The sequence below is a fragment of the Ictidomys tridecemlineatus genome, unplaced genomic scaffold, assembly GCF_052094955.1.
Source record: "Ictidomys tridecemlineatus isolate mIctTri1 unplaced genomic scaffold, mIctTri1.hap1 Scaffold_712, whole genome shotgun sequence".
NCBI lineage: Eukaryota > Metazoa > Chordata > Mammalia > Rodentia > Sciuridae > Ictidomys > Ictidomys tridecemlineatus.
Window position 1 is genome coordinate 117,503 of NW_027525097.1, and position 14,709 is coordinate 132,211.

The 14,709-nt window shown below is 36.1% G+C and overlaps 1 pseudogene; it reads left to right on the forward strand.

Annotated features, from left to right (window-relative positions):
* Nucleotides 1-4,451: 4,451 nt before the first annotated feature.
* Nucleotides 4,452-13,321, forward strand: LOC144374478 (spermatogenesis-associated protein 22-like; annotated as a pseudogene).
* Nucleotides 13,322-14,709: the final 1,388 nt, after the last annotated feature.

Below are 14,709 nucleotides of genomic sequence, written 5' to 3' on the forward strand. Positions count from 1 at the left end.
ATTTGACTGCCCTCTACCCCAATTTCATAAATTAGGACTTTTACAGTTGTGGTATGTTCTAGTCTGATATAAAAGTTAGTGTGTTTGTATAACAGAGAGGCCTAACCTAGGCTGGATCACACTGAGGACAAGTGTCATCTGGGTCAAGGGATGAGAGGGTGGGACAGACTTTCAAGAAGAGAAAACACATGGGCAAAGACCTCCAGGTAGTAGGAAGCTTGATACATCTGAGGTCTGGAGAATCAAGCCTGTGTGGCCCAACTGCTGGAGCAAGGAGCTAAGTGACATGAGATGATGCTGGAGGGGTGGCCATGCCCAGAGCATGTAGGGTTTGTCTCATCAAAGTGAGGCTTTGACACTTCATTTCAAGGATAAGGAGAAGCCACCAAAATGTCTCACATGGGGGAACTAATGAGTGGGAACATTTCCCTGTTTAATCTGATGGGATTATAGGCTTAAAAGTGTGTTTTATTACTACTGTTTTTTTCCTGCTGTCCTTTGAGATATAGTAACAGTCTGAAGAGCGTAGAATGGAGTGAGTTTCCCTCAAGAGAGGTAATGAGAAGACCCAAGAGGTGACTGAGAAAGAAGGAAAAAAGAAGGCAGGGAGATTGGTGGAATGTGGAGATGTTTAGGTAGAGAAGGGCATTTGGGCTCACTCATTTATTCAACTAACCTTTATTAGGCACTTAATAGATTGCAGACCCTAAAAAATACACTGTTAATGTCCTTGACATGGCATAGATGGAAGGAAGGGCAAAGGGACAATTAAGTCAGATAGAGACGAAGGCTTCATACATAATATGAGAGTTGAGTTGCATTTGGAAGGAAATACAGGAATTAGCTAGAGCAAGGCCTGGGGTAGGTATATATGTGTGTGGGAGGGATATGCATGAAGTTGGGAGAAAATTTTAGGGGGAAGAATCAGTTTGGATGGAGGTGTTCAGGAATAAAAACAACACAGAGGCCTTGGAACAGAGAGAATGGGAATGGAGTCTAGAGAAGTTGTGGAGGAGGGAGCAGCTCACAAAGGGTCTTTTGTGCTATGTTTGAACTAAGTGCTGGGCACTGAGCTAAGTGCTGGCATGTGTTAACTTGCTTAATTCTCATAGTAACACCTGGCAGAAGCATTATTATTATGAGCACTCCTACTTTATACATGAGAAAACAGAGTTGGCAGATTGTCAGAAATAATAAAAATAAAACTGAAAATGACTAACACTACATAGCCATGTGTTGTAGATTAAGAAAAAAAAATCACAACTAATTAGAAACACTGAAGATGATAACAATTGAGTCAGGAAATATTAGGCTCAATAGAAATAATGAATCTCCAAAACTGAAACTACAATGACCTAAATGGCACATTAGAAATTTTATAAATAACTAAAACTCGATGAAAGGATAAAGTTTTCTTGCCAAAATTTACGACTGGAAAAAATGACCCTGAGGATTTGAACTCAAATAAAACATAACAGAACATTTACAGTGGGAGAAGGATACTTGGTAAAACTTTACATGCTAAAGTAGATTGAGCTGGGTGCAGTGGCACATGCCTGTGATGCCAGCAGCTGAGGATGGTGAGGCAGAAGGATCATAGGTTCAAAGCCAACCTCAGCAACAGTGAGGCGCTAAGCAATTCAGCAAGAGCCTGTCTCTAAATAAAATACAAAATAGGGCTGGGGATGTGGCTCAGTTGTTGAGTGCCCCTGATCAGTCCCCAGTTACCCTCCCCCACTCCAAATACATAAAGTCAACGGACACATTTTTACTACAACATTCAGAAGGAAGTTTATTCCAATAGAAAATGATTTTTCTAGTGCAAAATTTAGAAATCATTTAGTTGTGTTCTATAAAACAATAAATATGGAATGAAATTAGCTTAGTGGAGTTAGCTCTGGAAGAATGAAAATGTTTATGTATCTATATAAGTTCCAGATAATGTTAGTTGTTAGGTCGGTGGCAGCGACTTGGTGGCAACTTAGTGGCAACTTAGAACAAAGTAGCCTGCGCTGCTTTGAACATCAATCAGATGCTGGCGGAAACACCTGTCAATCAGCCAGATCTCCTGACTAATGCCTGTCAATCAGCAGGACCCCCTGGCCAATCCTGGAGTTCAGCCAACTGCCCTGACCAACTCCAAGGGGGCAAGGGACCCTAGAGACACCTTTTCCTGTCCCAAGCCCTTCCCTTCCTGTTGTAAGCCCCATAAAAGTCCAGTCTGGTGGAGCTTCCACTGGGTTTCTCCTCAGACCTTTCCCCTGTCCCCTCTGTGGGTCTGATCCAGTTTGGACCGGGAGTTGATATCTCAATAAAGCCTGTTCAGCGGCCCTTTTAAATCTGCCAACTTTGGTTGCTGCCTGCCAAGCCTGATCTGACAAGTATCTCCGTGGCTCATGGGCTCTTTTGCTCTAGCAGCACTGGCTCTGCCTTACTGACTGCTCTCTGCCTCGCATGATTGTCACCCACAGGCAGGCCTCAGTTCACCCACCAACATCCTGGGAACTCTCATCCCAACAGATAGACCTGACTCAGAAATGCAGCCAGACCAAGCAAGATAGTGACACTTTGGTTATATGTTCCTGGGAGTCATCCTCTTTTAGACACAGTCCAGGTTGCCACCAGCATCTTGAAAATTGAAGTCTAGAAGTTAAGAGATGACCAGGGGTGCAGGAAAGAGGGACTCACAATTTTCCCATGCAGCTGGGACAGAGGATGACTGGATGGAACATCTGTCTCTGCCTCTCCAGTGACCAGAAGAACCGCCTTCACTGTCTGGGCAAAGGGCTGAAGAGGTAGGGCCATCTCCTTACAGTGTGACAAAACAGGAGAAGTGCTTTAAAGTTGTCCTTCCCGCGGTTCTCAGGGGCAAGAACGCCAAATGCGCCCGCACCAACGCACAGGTGGCATGTGCGCCTGCGCAGTCGGCTGCGAGGCCAAGTGCGCCTGCGCGGGTTTCTCTTCTTCGGAAGTGGGAAGGCCGGCAGTCCTTGACTGGGGTGTCTTGTGGAAGGTTGACCAAGGTGGAGGAACTTGCAGGTTCTGGTTGTGTGTCATGTACTGGTCGAGGTCAAGAAGGGAAAGCCCCTGCATTTACCCTAGTGACAAAATGCCGCAGGGCCCTGGGTGGGTCAGGGAGGTTTGGGGAACCTAAAGACCATAGACCCTAATGGGCACAGCGCCTCCTCCCCCGCAAGGGGAGACCCAAACATGCCCATCTGGCAACAGTCTTTGGGGACGAGAAGTGTTGGCAAGTTGAACAAACTTTTTGCACACCTGTGCCACACAACCGCATCACTAAGGCACTGGGGTCCAACTGGAAGTAGGAGTTCTGCGAGGTAGGGGATCCAGGGGAGGATTCTTTCACTTTAAAAATTTGTTTCTTTTGACCATAGGATAGTGAAAGATGTAATGGCCCTTTTAAGCACCCTTATGATTAGGATATAAGTTGCACTGCTGTTTCTGTTTTGAGAAAAAGTGGCACAACCTCTGTTTTGGTTCCTAGAATAGAACCAGAAATATTTTCAAAAGGGCCTACTATATCTAGTTTCAAGTCAAAGTAGAGAAACAAAGCAGGGGCAGTCCCTCACCTCATGTTTTCCAAATTTGATTTTTATAGTGATATTTGGAAGTTAATATTTACCTAAATCTGATTTGTATCATTCCTTATTTCTGTTTATGTCCATATGTATTTCGGGGTATGGAATTTGGAAATGATCTTAATTAAGTTTGTGTCTTTCCTTTTCACCCATGCAATAGGCAAATATTTGTTGGACTTGATTGAAATATATTAGGAAGCTATAGGTGGAAAAATCACCACAGCAAATATGTTGTAAAAGAAAAAAAAAACGGAAAAAACCCTTTTATTTCATTTGATGAAATTGTGAAAACTGAGTGGAAATTTATCATTGTATTTGTTTTCATATGAAGTGAGGATTTAGTCTTTGGTAGTCTCAAACTAATGTCCAACGCAAGTGATTATATTTTATAGTGTCATGAAGTAGGACACAGACCATGTTCTCATATGGCTAGTTCAGTACTGTATATTTCCTACTTGTGAGTTTTCCAAAGCTGTAGTCCATTTCCCTCTTTATAGATCTGACTCAGAATTATGGTGTTTCCTTGATTCTGAAATACATTTTATAGACAATGTAAAAATATGCACATATTAAAAAGCAAGGTTATATTCACCCCAATCAGCTTATTTTGAACAATGCTGGAAAAATAAGATTTGTTGTAAAAACTCAGAAGCAAAGGAATATCTAAAATGTTTACAGTATCAGGTTTCAGTGTAGTTTTCAAACATAATTTCCATAATTATATGCTGGGAATTTATTTTGTTGTTGATACAATATGAGTTACAAAGTTCTTTCTTGGAAGGTTTGGTTACACAACTTCACTTTGTGAATTTAGAATGCAAAAGGAATCTTAATAGACTAATATAAAAGAAAATGAAGAGAAACTTAAATGAAAATTAAACTTGAAGTACAGCAGGTATTGAACAAGTTTATTTTTGAAGCCTCTTTATTTTGTATATGCCATATAAAGCTTGTGTAGTTTGTAGGTGAAACTTTTTGGAAGGAACTTTAAGAAAGATGAAACACTGAGTCTTACTTCTTTTCTTTTTAGGTCAAGGGGGTAAAATAAAACTTACTCAACCAAAAGTATTTAGTGGCAGAGGTGGGAGTAAAATAAAAATTTACATTCATTCTGGTGTTATTCCACAGATCTTAGGAGCTTGAGTTATTCTATGCTTTTTAAGATGAAAACAATGGATCTATTTTTAATTATATTCATGATTGATTTAGTAAAAATATTTCCAGAAGTACGTATGTTTTCTAACAGCTATCATTTCTGTTTTCCTAACTTATTAGGTAATATAAGTATAGGGCAAGAATGGTGAGAACCAGGGAATGAGTATGATCCACAATGAAGATAATGATAACTATTATTTATGGTGAACATTTCTAGACTTTAACATAATTCATTTAATTCTTCCACCAACTCTCTAAGATAGTTGTTATTATTGTCCCTGTTTTTCCTATAAGAAACTAAGACACAAAGTGGTTAAACAAGAAATCTATTAAATGGTAGAACCAGGATGTAAACCTAGGAATCTGGCTTTAAAACTCATGTCTTAATAATTATGTTATTTTGCCTCTCAGTTTGTGTCATGTTGGCACAAAGAGTTTAAAGAAATTGCCCATGTTTATATTTTGAAGTTGTGATTCAAATATATAATTATTATGCAGGTAGTCTGACTCAAGAGTGCACATAATTTAATATTTCATCAGAGAGTTTTTAGACTCAGAATTTTCCTGTAGTGCAGCGAGACAGTAGTGGCTAGAGATCTGAACTGAGATTTAAGAAGCTTGGGTCCTATCTGAGTTCTTCCAGTGACTCTCTTTGAAGAAATAGACAAACTTTTTTGGACCTCTATTCCTCTGAGTTTCTTTATAGGTTTTAAAGTCTATACATTGTGAATTCTGGCCTGACTTGAGATCCTAGTTCTGCTGTCTAGAGGAAGTAGAGATTTTTTTTTCTTTCTCATTTGGATTAGATATTGTTTCTCTCTAAGGCATTCTTAAAATTACCATAAGAAATATCATTACAGACACTGAGATGAAATTTTGTTGAAATCTTAGAGTTTGGGCTCCAAACTATACCTGTTGAATTAAAATTTTATATGAATGGGTTTATGTTCTTAGAACTTGCATGTTAAGCAAAATTCTAGATTAAATTTAAGTCAAACTAAACATGGAGAACTATGACCCTAAAAGATGTGCTGTTACTATCCAGATAATGGTTGGGGTTTTGAAAAGCATGGTTGAAATTTTGATTTTTCCTCATCTCTGTTGTACATCATGGATTCTCTACAGTTGAAATGGTAGAAGGTAGTCACATGAGAGAAATAAGGAAAACAAAAAGTGGAATGAGAGAAAAATGGGAATTAATTCCAAACAGGAGGAAAGCAATATTAAGGTAGAACAAAAAGTACTTTTTAGAGAGACAAAGGAGGATATTTAGGATTTTAAAAAGAATACAAAAACCAATTCAAGGGCATAGAAACATATCTATAATAAGTATGCTAAAATATAGAAGTAGAAATTAAATTGGTGCATTATATATTAGTAATCATTCTATAAGTAGATCTGATTGCTTTTCTGTTATGGACTAATTTATTGGAATATTCAATGTAGGCTGTTTGCCTGTACCTTTTTCAATCAGAAGAAGAGGAATAGGTAGTCCTTAACATCTAATCCACTTAAAAATGATCCAGGTATCAGTATTGCTTCAGATAGTTATGATTTCCCTCTGATACCAACAGGTAAGAAAATGAGTAAGGTGAAATATTTCAGTAAACAAGAACTGGGATTGTAGAAGATTGGAAATTTTCTTTATAATGAGAGTAGAATTTTTTATCTTCTTTTACTATACAAATGCAGAGATTTCTTGGCTTTTCCTGAATATTCTGGAACAAGAATATGAATTTCTGTCTACAAGGGTTGCTTAGTATTAAAATGGAATATCTTAGATTTGTTCTAATGAAATAGTAACCTACATTGCAAAGATTTTTTTTTTCTTTTTCAACAGATATAGATTTTGTGATCTGTAGTAAAGAATGAGGAACTCAAGTTGCCTCAGGAACAGGGATAAGTATGCATGGAACACAGGAAAAATGTGGAAAAAAATTAGACTTTAGGTAGGGGAGGAGCCCAGGAATTTCTGGTGCTTTGTTCTAATTTCTTCTTTCTTTTTTTATGGAATTTTTTGGCCTTTCTTCATTTGCTGATTCTTTACTTTCTTCTATGGCCTGAAAATTCATATGTTGAAACTTAATCAACAATGTGATAGTAGTTTAAAAGATGGGACCTGTAGGAGGTGATTAAGTCATGAAAGTTCTGCCCTCAAGGATGGGATTTGTGACACACACACTGTGCATGTATCTGAGGGAGTTTTTTGCTTCTTCTGTCATGTAAGATGTGCCATCTGTGAAGTAGAGAGTGAGCTTTTGTTAGATACCTAAACTGTTAGTGATTTAATAAGGCATCCCAACCTCCACAAGTATTAAAAAGTAAACTTCTATTATTTCTAACATATCCAGTAAAGGTATTTTGTTATAGCAACCTAATTGGACTAAAGCACTCCCATCTAGTTTGCTTCCTTTATAGCTTCAACTATCACATGAGCTAAGTTGCCATTGCTAAGAGTTTACATAATCATTTTTGGAGGGTTGAGGGTACTGGGGAGTGAATTCAGGGACATTCATCCATTGAGCCACATCCCCAGCCCTATTTTGTATTTTATTTATAGACAGGGTCTCACTGAGTTGCTTAGTGCCTCACTTTTGCTGAGGCTGGCTTTGAACTCTCGATCCTTCTGCCTCAGCCTCCCAAGCTTCTGGGATTACAGGCATGCACCCAGCTACATAATCTTATAGTTCTAGCTGTCAAAGGTCATTGGTTGACTGCCTTCTGTATCTCTTTATTAAATTCTAGGGAAAAGGAGGCTTTGGTTCTTTTTGTTATTTAAGTGAGACCACTAAAATCCTGACTTAGCTTTATGTGTAGGCTTCTCACTTCTGAACCAATTAGCTATCGTTGTGAGTACTGGGAGATGTGTTTGTACTTCCCTCTGGATGAAGGCATGGGCAGGCAGATATTTGGAAGTGTATTTGGTGCATGATGACTGTAGACATTTAAGTTTGGGAGATACTTAAAATTATTAATATCATATTATGCAACTATAATTTAAAAAGATCTTTATATATAGCAATACTCGTATTGTTAATTTCTTTTAGTTTTTTCCCAGAGACATTAATGTAGTTCTAATATTATTTTTTCTTCTATGTTACAGGAATTTGAGGTATAAAGTTCCTATTATTCCCATTTTTATGGATAGAAAATTAGAAATTCAAATGGGTAGGCACAGTCAGCATTTATCTGGTCATCACCTACCATTTAAAAAAATTCTCCACCATTCCTACTGGGAATGGAACCATCATATAACTGAGCTAAACCATTTCTTAGTATTCATCCTGAAGAATTACAGTTACCATACTGTAGTGAAACATGTATAACCATTTTTATAGAAGCACAGTTCCAATAGCCAAACTATGGAACCCACCTAGGTGTCCATTACTGGATGAATGGATAAAGAGAATGTGATGTATATACATAATGGAGTTTTATTCAGCCATAAATAAAAATGAAATTATGCCATTTGTAGGAAAATGAATGGAACTTCAAAGCAATATGTTAAGCCAAATAAGCCAAACTCAAAATGTCAAGGGTCATATGTCTTCTCTCATGTGGAAGCTAAAGAGGAAAAAAGGAAAATAAAGTGTGTGTGTGGTGTGGGATAGAATCTTATAAAAATCAAAGGGAGATCAGTAGAGAAGAAGAAAGGGACCATGGAGGAGAAGGAGGGCAGGGAAAGGGGAAGGACTGGAGAATGATATTGGCCAAATTATATGTTATATTGTATATACTATAAATATGTAACAACATTTCCCACCATTGTGTACAACTATAATGCACCAATATAAATATGGAAAAAATATAAAAGTTCACCACCACTTAAAATATTTTTTATAAGTAGCATGAATGTTGACTTGAAAAATAGCAAGTATGAACTACTTCATAAGGAAATGTGCATTTTCCTCAGTTACTAAACCGATCAAGCTCTGACTAGGATTACTATTTGTCACAGATATAATAAGATTCTTACACTGGATAAAAGAAAGGACTACATCAGTGTGTTCCAAATTTTTGTCTTGACTCAGTAGTTGCGCTGGGATATAACCAGTCTAAAGAAGGAAGGAAGGAAGGAAGGAAGAAAGGAAGGAAGGAAGGAAGGAAGGGAGGGAGGGAGGGAGGGAGGGAGGGAGGAAAGAAGGAAGGAATAGAAGAGATCAGGGTATAATAGAAAATACCAGTATGTGTCCTACATAATAAGGATAAGATATGATGGTGAAATTTTGTTATGTTCTCTTACCCACTATTGGTCTGCCTCTATTCATCTCTCTCATAACACATTATGTATGTATCTGTTATGGGTTATGATGTATTTCCTGCTGCAGTATAGAATAAAAAAATTGGGGTAGACTGCATTTATGTTACAAAGTACAAGATACAATATTAGAATTTTTATGTTACAAAGTATAAGATTCTATATTAGAATTTATTATATTTGCTTAAAACAAAGAGGAAGAAATACATCTATAAAAATCAATAGGGCAGGCTATGGCAAATTCAACAGTAAAGTGCTATTGAAGAGGCCTTTATTTTCAAGTTTTTACATTTTCTAAGTTAAATAAATATGAAATGGTTATTTTGAAAAATGCTACCAATTTTACTTTTGTCTATGTTTTTATTCTTTTGAGATTGGGCCTGGGAAGCTATAAATCCAGAGTTGACTCCTTTAACAACAACAAAAAAATGAATATAGGGTATGGAGAAAAAAATATAAGCCAATAAATGTGTGTCTCATGCCATTTTTCTGTGTATATTTTACATTTATTGATTTGAAACAAATTATTTATATTTAACAAGAGCTATTTCCTTGAAAGTCAAATACCACCTTCGGTTTCTCATCTCCTAAGAAGCCAAGATTCTGTCTCTGAATCAATTCAATCAAATACTGCAAGAAGCCAAAGTGGTTGGAAGTGAGTCTACTTAAAATTTGTCTTCTATTTTTGTCTTTTCCCCGTCCTCCTCATTGCCCTTCTCCCCTCCTTTATCTTTTCCTCCTGTTTTAGACAGAATGTCATTTAAGAAATTTCTATATGGTATTTACATATAACCTATGGACATTCTCATTTTACTTTTAAATCATCTCTAGATTATAAACAATAGCTAATATAACAAATTCTGTGTAAATAGTTGTCATTACTATATTGTTTAAGAAACAATGACAAGGAAAAAATCTGTATTTGTTCAGGACAAACACTATTTTTTTCCAAATATTTTTGAGCTCTGGTTGGTTGAATCTGTAAATGTGGAAACCTATGAGTACTAATTTTATCTACATACGTACCTTTGCCAATGAGTTTCATAAATATAATCTCATGTGTCTCTTTAGCATCTTTCTCTTGCAACCTGAAGAACTCTAGAATTTCTTGTAATATATAACCTATTGAGATCTTTAAGATTCTTGGCAACTGCTGGTAATTTAACCTTAGCTTAAATACTTGTGAACCAGATGTTTCCATGTCCTTACAGGCATTCGGTGAAGGGAGAAGAAAATTTTAGTTTTTTTCTCTTAAAATTAGCATGTTGTCTTTTCTTTTGTATTAGTTGTGCTTCTCCACTCCAATAGCTTCTCTTCTCTTCGATGATTTTTGACTTTGAACCTAAGTTCTAACTTCCCTCTGAGATGTTTCTAGCCTCACTTCTTCAATAATTAGGTCCAATGATTTGTAGGGTCTTCATAGTTTTTTAAATTTGTTACACATATTCTCTTAAAGTATGTTAGAACAATATGCATTATAGAATTTATAGCAAAAATTTTAGAAAATGTTAAAATACATATATATGAATTTTTGATTGATTTTTCATGATGTTTTATGGCAGTCCAAGGAGATTTTGTTTTCCTATTGATGTGAACTGTTAGTGATTGAGTATAGTTCAGCAGGGTATTCAAAGTGTAGGAGGTTTATTTAGAATAATCAAAAACACAAATAATAATAAATGCTGGCAATCATCCAAACCACAAATAATAATAAATTCTGGCAAGGATATGGGTGGGAAGGAATTCTTATACACTGTTGGTAGGATTAGAAGAATCACTATGGAAATCAGCATGGAGTTTCCTCAAAAGACTGGGAATGTAAGTACCATATTATCCAATTCTACCACCCCTCAATATTTATCCAAAAGGACTAGAATCAGCATACTGTAGTGTTACATGCATGTTACAACATACCCATGTTGATAGCAGCATGATTTACAATAGCCAAGTTATGGAACTAGCCTAGGTGTCTGTCAGCAGACAAATGATTAAAGAAAATGTGGGATACATACAGAGTGGAAATTTACTCAGTCATAAAGAAGAATAAAATTATATCATTTACATGAATATAAATGGAACTTGGGAGGATTATGTTAAGCAAAATAAGCCAGGCTCAAAAAAATCAAAGGGCCATATGTTTCCTCTCACATGTGGAAGCTAGAGAGAAAAGAAAAACAAAAGGCAGAAGGAGCTCATGAAATTCTAAAGGAGACCAGTAGAGAAAGGGGATCAGGGGGAGGGAGGAAGAAAATAGAGATACCGAGGAATGAAATAATGTTATGTGCTTGTATAATGTGCCACAAAGTATATTCCACTATTATGTGTAATTATAATATGCCAATTAAAGAATTAAATGACAAAAAAAGCATGGCAGTTTTCATTAGCAGAGGAGAATTTCCCATGAAATTAATGATGCTTACTCATCAAGGCCTCATTTACATTGTCCCCTTCAAAGTCATGTCCCCATCCATGGGCCAGAGAAGAAGGTAGCAACTTTTACCTTATAGTGTCATCTTAACCTAGAGTCATCTGCTACATTCATATCAATCTGGACTCAGCAACAGCTTGCTTTGGGGGCTTTGTTGACTATTGGACCTATAGTTTCTCCAAAAAGAATGATTCAAGGAAGACACTGCTGCTTGCATGCTTAGAAGCCCCTGCAACTTGGGCTTTGTTGTCTGGTTGGGTGTTGAGGACATGGCTGAGTTAGATTGGCTTCTGAGACAGCATCTCTGAGTGGGCCACACTACAAAGGTGGAAGGAATGTAGTTCTCCCAGGGATAGTCCCCAGGCCAGGAATACCTTCTGAGTAAAAATGTTGCTGATGTTAGATGAACTATTATGTAATTGTGAAGCTGAAAGAAACCTTCCTAGACTATAATTAATAAAAATAATTTGAATAGCCATGAGAGAGGAAAGACAAAATTGTACTTCTGTACTCTCTACTGAAATAAAGAAACAAAATTGTTGTCATAGGAAAAGGAGGTGATCAATGTTGGAAAAAAGTCTGTGTATCAGACAGTTAATAAATAATAAAGCTTGCTATATTTTTCCTGGATATTGTAAGGTTTGTAGTATAACTTAATTTTTTAAATTGTGATTTTTTAAAATTCTATCTTGTTCACATTTAATTTTGCACTTAATTTATTCACCTGTACTTTCCAAATTATACAAGCTTTAGGTCACATAAAACCTAGATTTATTCCTGTCACTAGCAAATCTAGACCTTTTCTTGGATTATTTTCTTAAACAAGAGATGGATTGTATTGATTGCCCTCTTGTAATAATACTGGTGATATTTCCAAGAAAATTATTCAGGAAGAATTTGTGACTTATACTAGTTTTTTTTTCCTTTAGAAAACTACTAGCCTACTTAGAAAACACCCTTCTGATTTTACCCTCATTAACAACATGTTGTGCTCGGTTGATACAACTCCATTTAGGTTAATTGTAGTTAGTAAATACTACAACAGATTGACTAGTAGGCTTTTTTAGCTACACAGAAAAAGCACAACATATCTATCAAAATGGTATATACCCTGTGTATATTCATTTTTCCTTGTGATTTATAAACCATAGTTTAACTTAAAAAAATTACTTTGTAGTGATGTATAAATGTATAAAGAATTAAGCAAACTCTTTCCACTTGGAGACAATCACTATCATGTGAAGGCTGGCATAGTTTAAAAATATATGGTATAGTGTTCTCTTAGTTCTAAACTTGTAAGTAACTTGATAAAAGACTTTGAGTACATTATTTGCACACTAAGGTTCTTTATCCTCATCTGGAAAGAGACCTAATTTATTGAAGGGTTGTTGTGATGATGTGTTTGTAATTTCAAGCTAGTTAGTTACAAAGTAGTTTGTAAACCAGGAATTGCCATATAAATAAACATTTTTATGATTGTCTTTTAATTTAAAAAAGTATACAGAAATAAGCGTTTTACCTTTTTCCCCTTCTTTCTTCCTCATACATTTACAGAGATGACAACAAAAATAGTAGCTTGAAAACTTGGGATAAAATGAATTAATCCCTCAATGTAAAAGAATAAACCTAGTGACAAATGATGGAATAAATTCTTTTCCAGTGAATTTGAGATGCAACCACAGAATCCATTAAGGTATTTATCACAGAAAAATTGAGGTACTCAAGACAAATGCGTTCCTCAAAAGTTTCTGGCTCTACAACAAAATGCCCAGACAAAACAGTGAATTACAGGCATTTAAGCTCAATTTTCAACAAAATTAATTTAAGAACAAAATGTTGGATGATATTCCAGAAGAAAACACTCTGAAGGGAAACATTTAAACATTAATGAATGAGTGACTTATGTATATTTTGAAAATGTGAAGTAAATAGATATTTAGAAAGTTATAAAGGATAAGAATATTTGAATTCAGTCCCCTGGTATGTTGCTTGATTAGCATAAATATCCAGTTCCACTGGAGGGGATGAATATTAGTTTCTAAAATATTTTCTTAGCATGTAGCTGCTTTTTTTCATAACTGTTTTAGAGTTTCCTAGTGAATACTAGGTTTCATTGATCATTGATTTAGGATAACAGTTTATTCTTTACTTTCAGAAATCATCCAACTTTTTTGTATGTCATTCTTACATATTTTCCCCCAACAGAGAACATAAAAATTTTCTGTAAAGAGCCAAATAATAAGTATTTGTACCTTTATGGGCCATACTATCTCTGTTGCAATTATACAACTATGCTACTCAACTCTGGCCACTCTAACTTGGAGCAGCCATAGACAATGTGTAAATGAATGGGCATGGCAGTGTTCCAGTATAAATAAGTGTAAAGAAACATACAGCAGGTTAGATTTGGAGTACAGGCCATTTTTTACTGATTTCTGCTTCATCATCTGGTCCTATTCTACCTTTCCAGCCTCATATTCCACATTCCACTAATTCTTCAATGTGCTGGTCATTCCAAACTCTGCACAGTTCTCCAAACATGGCATGCACTCTAATTAATTCCTGCTTTGGTTTATATCTTCTCTATACCTGTACCTCAGCTTCACATTCTCTTTATGCACAGTATTCTACTTGTTTTAATAAATGTCTTCTATATAGTATGTGTGCTGGTTATTTATCCCTGTCTCACTCCTGGCCCAATGGATTCTCCATATTTTCTTCTCATACCCTAAAAGGCTGAATCATCTACATAGTGCCTCATCCTGGGATCCCTTATTTGCTGGCTTCTGCTAAAGATCACCCAATGGGAATCATTGGGAGGACATCAAAGGGTGGGTGGAGAGGTTGTGTTTTCCCATTTTTCTCTCTACTTAAATGTTGTACTGATAGAAGGAGCTACATGACATAGTCAGTCCAGTAGTCTGGCTTTCAAAGATTTGATAATTTTATTTCTTTCCCTTGTTCTTTCAGCCTGGGAATGGTAATAGTTTCATACTATTGTTAGCCTTTGGGTACTTAAGTACCCCATGTTTGTTTTGTCCATATGTCTGAAAAAGCAGTCTTTTAAGTAAGTCATCAGGGTAAATTCCACTTTTCTTTTTTCTCTGGAGACCAAGATAGCATGTGACCAATATACCATGTCTTATAGTGATTTTCAACTTTATGTTTCCTTGAACAAAAGAATATGACATAATCACCTTAGTAACAGTGGCTCCCTATAACATAATCTTCAACAGGAGTCATATTAGAGTTGTAGTTAGGAGGTGGAG